Source organism: Melopsittacus undulatus, chromosome Z, assembly GCF_012275295.1.
Source record: "Melopsittacus undulatus isolate bMelUnd1 chromosome Z, bMelUnd1.mat.Z, whole genome shotgun sequence".
NCBI classification, from domain to species: domain Eukaryota; kingdom Metazoa; phylum Chordata; class Aves; order Psittaciformes; family Psittaculidae; genus Melopsittacus; species Melopsittacus undulatus.
This window is the reverse complement of record NC_047557.1, coordinates 67,560,435-67,574,705: the sequence shown is the minus strand read 5'-3', so window position 1 is coordinate 67,574,705 and position 14,271 is coordinate 67,560,435. Positions and strand designations below refer to the sequence as shown.

Here is a 14,271-nt window from a genome sequence, read left to right as displayed (position 1 = left end):
TAATATTGATTTTAAAATAGTTAATGTTCTTTTGCATAGGTTTCATATGCATGCAGATAGAATATAACTAACTTCCACTGAATAAACTTATGAATATGAATCAGGTTTTTTAACCCAACTTCTCAGGATGTTGTTGACAGTATAAACTTCAAGGTGTAAGGGTTAATGTTTTCTTCATTTGGTAATTAACAATGTAGGGATTTTAGCACTGAAATTTCATGGATAACACGTGCTGTTCTGCCTTACTTTTCATTTAAATAATGCTTGGTGGTAGAAACAGCTAGTTTCTAATTTGTGATTTTATCTGCATAGTTTAAAATGCTTTCTGAAAAACAGCTATCCTTTATTATTCCTATTTTGCAGAATTAATCTTTGTTTTTTTTCTTGTTGATTTGTTGAGTGACGAGGACTGATTTGCCACATACCTTGTGGTATATTTTTACGAGGTTTACAGTTAGATCCAATGTTTCCTGTATCAATATATTTAACCATAATGCTTTAAAAGTTCTCTCACTAGCCTTTCTATTGCACAAATACTTATTTAATGAGGGGTTTAAAAAGACAGCTCATCATGCTGTACTGCATCAACTGACTGTGAAACGCATTCACTATTTTTTTTTCCCCAACTGTTTAAATCACCTTTCCAGCTACATGAATCATTCCTTCCTGCCAACCTGAGAAACCCCAGCCTGCTCTGATCCCGACCCCTGCCCTTCCACCATCTCTCTAAATCAGCTTTTTCAGATCCAGCTCAAGGTCTCTTTGTGCCATAGAAAAATTACATATTGCTGTCCCAAGGGTGAGAATTTCTTTCACCATTACTCTTCATGTACTACAGTTCACTTGTGCGATGCTGTGTCAAGCATTCTGCTGCGAGAGATTCCTAGCCTGGTCCCCCAGCTCCCCAGCCCCAGCACTGAGGAAGGGTGCAAAGCACCCTTCAATCCTGTGTATGCATGATGGGGTATGGTATGTTCACCAGACAGGAGCAAACATGTGACACATGCAGATACTGTCCCAGACAGTCAAACTGTACAGTTTCTTCAACACATGTCTAATAATGATGATTCATGAAGTATTACAGGAAATACATGCATGAAGTCCTAGAGGTATTCCTTAAAATGGCCATACCACAGCTTTGTTTTTTTTTCTGCAGGTAGATTTTTTTAATATTATTTTTATAATATTAATTAATATTAATTTTGAAGGTTTTTAATATTATGAAGCCAATGCTATGTGTGCCACAGCCACTATTCTGATGCAAAAGTGTACATCACATTTGCCTATTTAGGAAGTCTCCATTAATCATAATGTATATTAAATCATCTTTGGCAAATTTCAGTTTCTAAAATGTTATCATATTAAAAGTTGTTATAAGTAAGACATCCTCTATATTAACAAAAAACCCTGTTATTTCTTGTATTCAAGAATGACTTTTTTGTAGTTTGATCCAAGACCAGATCCTTATATCTTTATTAAAATGGGGCATGTTTCTGTGAAGATTTAAAATGTGTGCTGAAGGTCACGCAATTATTATTTCAGCAGCTGCAAGTTCTGAAGCGGTGTGTAACCCCTTAAAATATTTTAGCTGTAAAAGCCTTTCCTGTCCAGCAAATTCAAATACTAGAAACTAGTACTGGAATTCAAAAATGTTTTAATCACCATGAGCCAGCAGTGTGTGCTTACAGCCAAGAAAGCCAACCGTATTCTGGGCTGCATCAAAAGAAGCATGACCAGCAGGTCAAATGAGGTGATCCTGCCCCTCTACTCTGCTCTTGAGATCTCACTTGGAGTATTGTGTGCAGTTCTGGTGTCCTCAACATAAAAAGGACATGGAACTGTTAGAACAAGTGCAGAGGAGGGCCACGAGGATGATCAGGTGACTGGAGCACCTCCCATATGAAGACAGGCTGAGAAAGCTGGGGCTGTTCAGCCTGGAGAAGGGAAGGCTGCGTGGAGACCTCATAGCAGCCTTCCAGTATTTGAAGGGGGCCTATAGGGATGCTGGGGAGGGACTATTCATTAGGGACTGTAGTGATAGGACAAGGGGTAACAGGTTGAAACTTAAACAGCAGAGGTTTAGATTGGATATAAGGAAGAAATTCTTTAATATTAGGGTGGTGAGGTACTGGAATGGGTTGCCCAGGGAGGTTGTGAATGCTCCATCCGTGGCAGTGTTCAAGACCAGGTTGGATGAAGCCTTTGGTGGCATGGTTTAGTGTGAGGTGTCCCTGCCCATGGCAGGGGGGTTGGAACTAGATGATCTTGAGGTCCTTTCCATCCCTAACTATTCTATGATTCTATGTCTCCCTTAGAAATGGTTCACTTACTTCCAGAGCCAGTGGACCACAGTTAAGAAAAATAAGATCAATTAATCATTGTTCTAATTCTATTACTTGTTTGTCATCATTTATGTATGTATATAAGTGTGTGTGAATATATTTTTATATACATAATGTCTGTATGCAAATACATATACTAGAGTAGATAAAACTGCATTCTAACCAGAGAGTTAGCTTTAGCCAAGTCTGTTGTGCTTCCTACATTAAGATCAGTGGCCATTTAGATTAGGTGCTATGTGCATATGGTTGGTTTTCTCGATACAACCAAAGTCATCACACCAAACCCAGTTCCTGAGTAAATTCACCAATAAGAATGGACAGTGCAGGGCATGTAGAATTGTCCTTGTTTGTTCTCATGGCTGGAAGAGTTCGATGGCAGACCTACATCTGGAACTAAGTGGTAGATAACTGCTTGTGTTTTTTAAAAAATGCTGCTCTGTTTCCTATGTTAGAAATGCAGACATTATTTTTTTCCTAAATAAAAGTATTTTTAAAAAGAGGACTGTGTTAACACTCTTTTAAACTGTATTGCACAAATTAGGAAAACAGCCTGTTACCTCTGTTTATCAGAAGTGTAAAATGAAATCTATTGTATTTGATGTCAGAGCACCTCAGTCTCCTCCTGGGATTACTAAAAATGGCATCAACTGTCACATCTGGCCCAGCCACGCTGTGATCTTGAAAGTTAATGACTACCATTGTCCAGCAGCTACCATTTCTCAGCTCCCTGTCTGGCATTAGGTTATCTTAATAGCTATTGTTTAGCAGATAACAAAAGGAATAACCTTTACTTCACCAGATATTCCCCAAGAAACCCTTCAGAATTCATGTAAAGAACAGGTGTAGAGGAGGAGCTCTTCCCTTACTGTGTTAAGGAAAGAGAGACATAACAGCTACCCTTAGAGCTTGCATATTTATTGAACAAATCCAACTAAAATAGCTAAAATACATTGGGTACTTGTAGTGCATTATTAAAGATCACATTGTTACAAAAGCCTGCATTTTCAGCAGTACACAACTGCAACTATACATAAATGCCACAATTGCTGAATATTCTTGCTCTATATACAGCACAGTATATGCATCTAATCTACTTGAAAATAAAATGTACAAGAAAAGGGATACAGAAAGTGGGGGAAGAAAAGATGTCTAGGAAGTGCAGTGCATGCATTGGTAACAGTCAGAAGCTAAAACAGTTCAGAACAAGGCCTGCCCTAGAAAAGGAAGAGCTAAAAGACAGAATTATATAAAAAATTAAGGTGGGCTTTCAGACTGTGTCTAACACAACAACACTCCATGAGTAGATGATACTGTTAAGTTTTGTGTTTTGTCTTGTTTTGCATTTAAAGTAGTCAGGAAGCAAGAACAAAAATGTAAAGTCCACATGTTGACTGTGGAACTGTACTCTTTCCCCTTTAGGACTTCTCCCAGAAATTTGATGTGTTTTTCTAACTATATCCCCTATTTTATGGATTTGAAGAGGACACTAAAACTTGTCCCCTCTTTAAAAAAAGGTCTTAAAAAAAAGAAAAAAAAAGACAAAAATAAAGAGATTTTTGAGAGGTTGGTGGAAAATTATTGCTCATCTTTCTCCATTAGGTGGATAGGAGTCAGAAAGGGGATTTTATGTAAATTACAGTTTTGTGATTGCTCCCACTATAACTGTATGTTTGTGAGTGGATCCTGATAGGGAATCAGTTCCTCACTTGTACACTATAAGTAGTTTCTCACCTACAGCACTGAATAAGAAAGCCACACTGAAGACACAAGTAAACAAATCAGTCCAGTCCAAAGAACAACATTCAGAAAAACAAAGTACCAACACCTTCTCAGAACATGGAAATAAAAAATAACTCCATCAGAGCTACCTTGCCAAGGAGCATATTTAAAGTCCAAAATAGCACCATTCATCAGTGTCTCAAATCCCGTGGCAGCATCACAATCACTTACCACAAGGAAACCATGAGTTTCATACTACTTCTATACATCAAAAGAGTACATGGATAAAATATTGAGATATACAGACAAACAATGAAAATAAACTACTACTCTTGTTACATCTAAATGAAAAAAGGGGGACTCTCAGCCTCTGCAAGAAGCAGTTTGGAACTGTGGAAATGGAGAGAGAGGTTTACCTGTTGCGTGTGAGCAGTGGAGTCTGAGTAGTGGAAGACACTGCTGTGGTAGAACTAGGCCTGAGGGCCCACCTGTAATGTTTGTAAACATGGATTCACAGTGTGAAATTCTGAGAGCTTTTGCTTGAGTCAGAATTTTAAAAACTATTTTTTATGGTACATATTTGTCCACTGTTATTCTCTAAAGCAAGGCTCAGAGTCCCATAGTTTCTTCTTACACTGGATGATTTACACAGAAACAACTCCTGATATATGACACCATGACCTCATAAACCCCATACACCATATGTAACACAAATGGAGAAATTATGACTAAAAAGAGCAGAGGTATTTGATTTTGGTGAAATGGTGTCCGTAGCCATTTAATGGAACCAGGCTTGCCCCTTCTGCCTCACTTTTCTTCTTGCGATTTACTTCTTTTGAGATGGGGAGACTTCCCTGCAGAAAGGAAAAGCAAGTGTTAGCTGTGCTTCAGTGAAGCCTCTTTCCCTGGTGGGGCCCTCCTCCAATCCTGCCTTTCCATAGTTCCCTAGCTTTAGTTCAGAAGTAAACATCTACTAAACACTGCTGGATCAATTGTAAATACCAATGCCACATGCAGCAAAGGACTGTTTAAAAACCAACCAAGCCTTGCAGCATCTGAGAAAAGCTCTTCATTTGGGGATGAAGGAGCGTGCCAAAATGCAGAAGAGTTGAGCCAACAACCATCCTCCAGGGCTGAACTGGAGAATTTAGGCATCTGTTGCAGCTGGGAAGACCCCAACCATCCCAGTAATGTTACAGTAGAAGAGCTATACAGAGTGACAATCTTTTCACCTCCAGCTGTACATCCTTACACTGTTCCTCAAAATTATTTTTTTCACTCCTGCCCCACCAAGCCATTTCTGTGCCCTTCACAATAGCTGGGACAGGTCACGTCTAAACCTACACCTGCAGGTGGTGTGTGTGCAATAGTTCTGGTATACAAATATGGCTGAAAATGATTAATTACCTGTTTTCCATCTGTGAAGCACAGAAGGCAGACACAGCGTTTCAGTGTCATGAGTGTGCAAAACTCATAGCTACAAAAAACAAATGGCACCATGCCCCTTTGAAAATATAACTCAGTATCAGCTTGGGTACCCAAAAAAAACTGACGCTAATCAGTTTACCTATAAATTCTTATTATTACCTATAAATTCATGTGCTTGCTTTTTTAAACCCTAAGCTCTGTTTTACAGTTCCACTTGGCCTACAACATAAAAATGCATCTCAGCTATGAAAGGTCATATTATTAAGAGAATCTTTTATAGTGTAGGCCTCTCATCCTTTAAACACTATACAGCTTAAAGAGCTAGCACATGCTAATTAGTGACTTCATTGAAAACTGCATTCTGAAGACTGCTGTGTGTTACTTGCCTCTGGACAAGTAAGGAAATGGTGTGCCGTATCAGTCAGCTGCCTCAGATACATTTTTAGTAACCATAGTTAACCATTCATTGGCTAAAGTCTATGCCTATTCAGCAAAGCATTTAACTTTATGTTTCAGTTTAAGCCTTAGAAGGAAGCCTAAAGACTATGCACATGCTTAAAATACTTTGCTGACACTACATCACTATGGGATCATAAAAAAAGTTTGTTTAGCTAGTAATATATTAAAAGTTATGGCAAAGATCTGTGGGGTTTGTGATCAAAAGATCAGAACTGAAGAGGTATTTTATTGCTTTTATTCTTAGGACATGTTTCTCATATAAGAAGAATGCTTTCAGTTTGTGTAAGAAGTTGAAGTTACCTTCTCCATGTTCAATTTCTCTGACTTGAGAGTTGTGAATTTCTGAATTAAGAATTAAAACCAGTTTCAGAACTACCAAGAAAGTGCAATTTTCAGCAATTTTCCTTTCCTGGCTCTTCAAAGCCATAATTTTCACTGGAATGTCTGTATTTGCTACATTTACTTGTTCTGGGAATGAAGCCACCCCATGGCTCTCCCACTGTCTTTTATCAAAATTTATAGGGTAAATTCTGCTTTCAGGTAGATGAACTCCACCCGCCCCAGGGTTCTACACTACACACAGCCAGGAGCATTTTTCAGGCTGAACACAGAGTAAAATCCTTTCCTAGGGATTCCTTTCCTAGTGCCTTCTCCTGTTTGGGCATGAAGACATAGAGAAATTGAGCAGACTTCAAATGTAGAAGGGCTCTGAAAGCCAGGGGAAGAAGTATGAGTAGAAACACACCTTGCCTTTGCTAGAGACAAATCAGCGATTTTCTAACAGGCAATTTCAGAATGAAAATATTACATTTAAATTATAGGACTGCACAAACAGGTTTCCTCACAGGACTTTAGAAAATCCATCCTCATGATAATTTTTTTTTCCTATATTTGTTACTTGGGTATCACTACGGGATGTGAGAAGAAAACCATAAACTTGCACATACAAACAGGCACACAACACAGGCCAAAGGTCTGGGCAAATTCCCAAAAGCATTGTGTTGGGCAGCTCCTTTCCAGCTGTGAAAACAATTTGAGTCCTGAAATTCTGCCACACAACCACAAGATAAAAAGTCCCATATGACCCTTCTAAGTCTGGAAATAAATTGTCTTTAAGAGATGTATCCTTCCATATTTGTTGGTTGCATGAAAATAAAAAAGCACTTTTATCTGAAATAAGTTTCAAAAATATTTTCATTTCACTTTATTCTTTCAGTAGTTCAAGCTGTTTAACATTGAGCTGTGGGACAGAGCTGCAATATTCTTCAGCGATTTCCCTGATTAATTGTATAGGATGTCTGAAAAAATATAGATTCCAAAGACACTATTTTCTCTCATGGCTGATACTCTGCTGGAAGCTGCATCGTGTGCAGCTAATATTCAAGTTGCTTTTGAAGATCAATCATAAAATAAAATTCGCACCCAGTTCTAAAAACTGGTCCTTATAAGCATATACCAAGTATCTTTTGAAGAATTACATAGTCTAGAAAATTGAATTTTATTTAAATAGCAGAAACACATTCACTTTAAAGGAAAAAAGTGTAATACTTTTGGCAGTTGAGAAACAATTATCTCTTTTGTAAAACCTTTTTTTTTAAGCCATATATAGCATAAAAACACAGCTATTCATAAATCCAATATAAGGCAGCAGTTACTATCTATAGTGTACATAGTTCACAGCTTCATCCCATTGTGTCAGGAGCAACTTCATTTAATGATGAATGACAAGTTACTGAAAGCTGCAAAGTTAGAATTTGGAATAACAGTCATCTAGTCAACACAGAGCTGATTCTTAAAATTAGCAAATTAATTTAAATATGATCATATATAGCACATTCATTGTCATCCAGCATTGCTATCAGCATAGTCAGCTGAAATTCTGAAATACTTTGAATGTTAAGAATGGCAGTGCTGCAGTATATATTAAAGATTGGCATGCTGGCACATAAGCCCTCAAACATGTCATGGGTTCAGCAGTAGCTCATGCTCTGCCAGGGAGGAGGGAGAGACAGGGCGCCTGGTCTGGGCTAGTCGGGGAGGTATTCCATACCACAGCACGTCCTGCTCGGGGAGGGGACTGGAAGCTGGCCCGGAGGGGAGGGGTTAGCTCTCTCCTCCGGGGCTGGGCTTGGAGAGGGAACGGGAAGCTGGCCGGGGGGGGGGGGGGGGTGAGCCCTCTCTTCTGGGCTGGCCTCGTGGCGGCGGGTGGAATCGTATTCTCTCTCCCTGTTTGTCTCCTCTAACATTGATTTGTTATTGGTACCGTTAGTGATTCTGTTATACCTTGATTGCTGGACTGATTTTACCTCAATCTGTGGGAGTTGTATTCCTCCGGCTCTCCTCCCCATCCCTTCGGGAGTGGGAAGGTGGGGGGGGGGGGGGAGGGGAAACAAAGGGGGAACTGTGCAGATTTAGTTTAAACCACGACAGTTTTTGGCGCCCAACGTGGGGCACAAACCCACGAAATAACAACAAATCTGACAGGATTTATAGTCATTTGTCACAATGCTGTTTTATTGGCTCTCACAGTTTTTCCTCTTGATCTCACAGTTTCAGGATTTTACCAATTACTTGTCATATATATTAGCTGTGTTAGTGTTTATCAAGTATGGGGCTTGGGCTAAGGTTCTTGTCTCATTGTACTTTATGTTAATGACTTGTAATACAATAGAAGCATTGATGATGAAACTGATCTGGTTTATGCTCCTGGTATGGTCACCAACTTTATATTTTGGGAGGTATATAATAGAAGTGCTTAGCAATTTCACATCTTTTTTCTCCTTCTCGGGTGGTCAACCTGTGAAGGAGACATTCTTCTATCCTCCCAGTGTTCTCTCCAGATGGTCTACAACATCATTTGAGGGTTTTGAAGTTTTTGAATGGCCTTTTAATACTGTTGAGACTTGTATGCTGATTGTGATGGGGATCACCATAGTAGCATGCATACAGAGTGTGTTTTGCCCACAATTATTTCATCTGATTTCGAGTTAAGCAGAGTCAGGTCTGGTCCTGTATTGGGGTTAAACGACAACATAGGAGGACCAGGAGATCTTCCCAGAGGCTGGACAGTCATGAGTGGCAGGGTGTGTGGGATAGTATGGGCAAGCATCTAGGTCAGTGGGCCCCTCCAGTACTTTGGAATTTTACTTCCGAACAAGTGAAGAATCCGGAAGAATTAGTAAAACACCTAAATGAGGTGTGTTGTCATCCTGGCCATACCAGAGATGGACAAATCACGGCAACGTGCTGGGGCTTGGCCTATGCCTATAGGGCCTTGTTCGACATTATCCAACACCTTCAAAAGGAAAAAAATGTCCCTGGATCTGAGAGCAACACAGGTGTCAGCGCAGCTGTTCCAACTCCAAGTACAGCAGCTACACCATCCCCAGCGGCAAGTACGGTTGCTACCCAAACTTCAGCTGTGACAGACAGTGCAGCTACCCCAGCAACAAGTACAGTTGCTACTCAAACTACAGTGATAATCACTGCAGCTGAACTAGAGGACCAATTCGTACCAATATCGGTTGCTCCTGTACACAAGAGAAAAACCAGAAAGGAGGCAAGAAGGAAGAGGCAGGATGAAGAAACTATGCATCCACTACCTGGTCTAGAATCTGATCAGGGGTCATCATCACATGACAAAGAAGAAGAGGTGACTTCTCGATCTCGGACCTCAACTGAGCTGCGGAATATGTGAAAAGATTTCACCTGTCAATCAGGGGAGCACATCATCACCTGGCTGCTCCGATGCTGGGATAATGGGGCCGATGGTCACGAACTAGCAGGTACAGAAGCCAAGCAGCTGCGATCACTTGCTAGAGAAGGGGGTATTGACAAAGCAACTGCAAGAGAGAAAAAGTCCCTCAGTCTTTGGAGGCGGCTTTTGGCAGCTGTGAAAGAGAGGTTCCCATACAAGGATGATGTTATGAGTCGTTCGGCCAAGTGGACTACTATAGACAAAGGTATCCAGTCCCTGAGGGAATCAGCTATCGTAGAGATGAGCTACCACACCAAGCCGAATAATGGGAATGTACCCATACACCCAGATGAAGTCGAATGTACACGACCCATGTGGCGAAGACTTACACGAAATACACCGTCATCATATGCCCATCCATTGGCAATGGTAACCTGGAATGACATAGCACCACTAACAGTGGATGAAATGGTTCATAAACTCCGAGAATTCAAAGACAATCTTACCCCTTCCATCATCTCAGCTGTGGAAAAACTGTCTCATGATCTCAAACAGTTGAGGGACGATCTGTCTGATTTATCTAGCTCCTCACGTGTTGCCAACACGCGTTTCAGCTATTAACAAAAGGCATCCTATTGCTCGAGAGAGAAAATATATAAGATACACACCACGGGCCACCCTATGGTTTTACCTGCGGGATCACGGAGAAGACATGACAAAGTGGGATGGAAAACCTACTTCAGCCTTGGAGGAACGTGTGAGTGAATTGAAGAGAGGAGCAAGGGCCAAGACTGATCACCCCATGAGAGCTGCAGCTTCAGTCTCTGGTGAACAGGTTCCCAGATGGAGTGGAAGAGCTGATTTTACTCCAGCTCCTGTGATAAAGAAGAATAATCCCTTTCAACACGACTTAGGTGTCCAAGATTGTGATGACAATGACTATTAGAGGGGCCCTGCCTCCAGCCAGGTGGAGGTAGGGGACAATCGTATTTACTGGACTGTGTGGATCAAATGGCCTGGCACATCAGCCCCACAGAAGTATAAGGCTCTAGCTGATACCGGTGCACAGTGTACCCTGATGCCATCGAACTGTCAAGGGGTGGAACCCATCTATATTTCTGGAGTGACAGGAGGGTCCCAAGAGTTGACTGTACTAGAGGCTGAAATTAGCCTGACTGGGAAGAAATGGCAGAAGCACCCCATTGTGACTGGGCCAGAGGCTCCATGCATCCTCAGCATGTAATACCTCAGGAGAGGGTACTTCAAAGACCCAAAAGGGTACCGGTGGGCTTTTGGTATTGCTGCTTTGGAGACTGAGGAAATTGAGCAGCTGTCCACCTTGCCTGGTCTCTCAGAGGATCCGTCTGTTGTGGGGTTGCTGAAAGTCAAAGGACAACAAGTGCCAATTGCGACCACAACAGTGCACCGGCAGCAATATCACACCAATCGAGACTCCCTGATTCCCATCCATAATCTGATCCGTAGACTGGAGAGGCAGGGAGTGATCAGCAGGACCCGCTCACCTTTTAATAGCCCCATATGGCCAGTGCGAAAGTCTAACGGAGAGTGGAGACTAACAGTAGACTATCGTGGCCTGAATGAAGTCACACCACCATTGAGTGCTGCCGTGCCGGACATGTTAGAGCAGCAGTATGAATTAGAGTCAAAGGCAGCCAAGTGGTATGCCACGATTGATATTGCCAATGCATTTTTCTCAATTCCTTTGTCAGCAGAGTGCAGGCCACAGTTTGCTTTTACTTTGAGGGGTGTCCAGTTCACTTGGAACCGACTGCCCCAGGGGTGGAAACACAGCCCCACCATCTACCACGGACTGATCCAGACTGCACTGGAACAGTGGCAAGCTCCAGAACACTTGCAATACATCGATGACATTATTGTGTGGGGTGATACAGCAGAAGAAGTTTTTGAGAAAGGGAGGGAAATAATCCAAATCCTGCTGAAAGCTGGTTTTGCCATAAAACGGAGTAAAGTCAAGGGACCTGCACGGGAAATTCAATTTTTGGGAATAAAATTGTGAGATGGATGTAGACATATCCCTACAGAAGTAATCAATAAGATAACAGCAATGTCTCCACCAACTGATAAGAAAGAAACACAAGCTTTCTTGGGTGCTGTGGGGTTCTGGAGAATGCACATTCCAAATTACAGTTCAATCGTAAGCTCTCTCTATCATGTGACCTGGAAAAAGGAATGATTTCAAATGGGGTCCTGAGCAACAACAAGCCTTCGAGCAAATTAAACGCGAGATAGTTCAGGCAGTGGCCCTTGGACCAGTCCGGACCGGTCCAGATGTGACAAATGTACTGTACACCGGAGCTGGGGAGAATGGTCCTACCTGGAGCCTCTGGCAGAAAACTCCAGGGGAGACTCAAGGTCGACCCCTTGGTTTTTGGAGTCGGGGATACAAAGGCTCGGAGGCCAGCTATACCCCAACAGAGAAAGAGATATTGGCAGCTTATGAAGGGGTTTGAGCTGCTTCGGAGGTGATTGGCACTGAAGCACAGCTCCTTTTGGCACCCTGCTTGCCAGTGCTGGGCTGGATGTTTCAAAGGCAGGGTCTCCTCTACACATCATGCAACTGATGCTACTTGGAGTAAAATGGGCTGCACTAATTACACAACGAGCTCGGATAGGAAATCCCAGTTGTCCAGGCATTCTGGAAGTCATCATGGACTGGCCAGAGGGCAAAGATTTTGGAATGTCACCAGAGGAGGAGGTGATGCGTGCCGAAGAGGCACCACCATATAATAAATTGTCAGAAAGTGAAAAGCAGTATGCCTTGTTCACTGATGGGTCCTGCCGTATTGTGGGAAAGCATCGGAGATGGAAGGCAGCTGTATGGAGTCCTCAGCGACAAGTTGCTGAAACTGCTGAAGGAGAGGGTGAATCGAGTCAGTTTGTCGAGGTGAAAGCCATCCAGCTGGCCTTAGACATTGCTGAACGAGAAAAGTGGCCAGTACTCTATCTTTATACTGACTCATGGATGGTGGCAAATGCCCTGTGGGGGTGGTTGCAGCAATGGAAGCAGAGCAACTGGCAACGCAGAGGTAAACCCATCTGGGCTGCTGCATTATGGCAAGATATCGCTGCCCGGGTGCAGAACCTGGTGGTGAGGGTACGCCATGTAGATGCCCACATACCTAAGAGTCGGGCCACTGAGGAACACCACAATAACCAACAAGTGGATAAAGCTGCTAAGATTGAAGTAGCTCAGATGGACTTAGATTGGCAACATAAAGGCGAATTATTTTTGACCCGGTGGGCCCATGACACTTCAGGCCATCAGGGCAGAGACGCAACGTACAAATGGGCTCGTGATCGAGGGGTGGACTTAATAATGGACACTATCGCCCAGGTTATTCATGAATGTGATACATGTGCTGCAATTAAGCAAGCTAAACGGTTAAAACCTCCTTGGTATGGAGGACGATGGCTGAAGTATAATTATGGGGAGGCCTGGCAAATGGACTATATCACACTCCCACCAACCCGCCAAGGCAAGCGCTATGTGCTTACCATGGTGGAAACAACCACAGGATGGCTGGAAACATATGCTGTGCCCCACGCCACTGCCCGGAACACTATCCTGGGCCTTGAGAACCAGATTTTGTGGCGACATGGCACCCCAGAGAGAACTAAGTCAGACAGTGGGACTCATTTCTAGAACAACCTTATAGGCACTTGGGCCAAAGAACATGGCATTGAGTGGGTATATCACATCCCCTACCATGCACCAGCCTTTGGGAAAATCCAGCAGTACAATGGGCTGTTAAAAACTACACTGAGAGCAATGGGTGGTGGAACTTTCAAGCATTGGGATACACATTTACCAAAGGCCACCTGGCTGGTCAACACTAGAGGATCTGCTAACAGGGCTGGCCCAGCCCAGTCAGAACTTTTATATATTGTAGAGGTGGACAAGGTTCCTGTAGTGCACATGAGAAATTTGCTAGGGAAGACAGTCTGGGTTACTCCTGTTTCAGGCCAAGGCAAACCCACTTGTGGGACTGCTTTTGCTCAAGGACCCAGATATACTTGGTGAGTAATGCAGGAAGATGGGGAAGTCCGATGTATACCTCAAGGGGATTTGATTTTAGGGGAAAACAGCCAATGAACTTAATTATATGTTGTTGCTTGCTGTGTAATATTTTTATAGTCCATCAACTAGATGTCTTCAGGTCACCAGCGACTGGCCCTGACTTCCCTCTAACCATCATCCCAACAGAGAATGAACTTTGATAGAACCAGATGAGTTCTGCAATAAAGGAATGATCAACATCAGCAGGCAACAATCCAGCACTGCACACAGACTCTCCTGCTACAAAAGACTATTACAAACCTAACATCATGGAGCAAATGGACTCAATTGCATTATAGGGATTGGTCCATGTATTAAGAAATGATTTCTTTCTATTTGTCTGGGTGTATGCAGATGTATATGTATATATATATATATATATACACATCTATATGATGGTATATTGAAAATGTGGGATCTGAGCATGACGTGAATGGTATGGAATAAGGGGTGGATAATGTCATGGGTTCAGCAGTAGCTCATGCTCTGCCAGGGAGGAGGGAGAGATAGAGCACCTGGTCTGGGCT

The 14,271-nt window shown here is 42.4% G+C and overlaps 1 long non-coding RNA gene across 4 annotated transcripts in view; it reads right to left on the bottom strand.

Annotated features, from left to right (window-relative positions):
• Positions 1-3,236: 3,236 nt before the first annotated feature.
• Positions 3,237-14,271, bottom strand: part of LOC115945298 (uncharacterized) — a 32,970-nt gene continuing 21,935 nt past the window's right edge. For all 4 annotated transcript variants that reach the window (XR_004079664.1, XR_004079662.2, XR_004079663.2 and 1 more), the window contains one exon: positions 3,237-4,915. This is a non-coding gene — a long non-coding RNA (uncharacterized lncRNA). The remainder of the gene's footprint in view (positions 4,916-14,271) is intronic.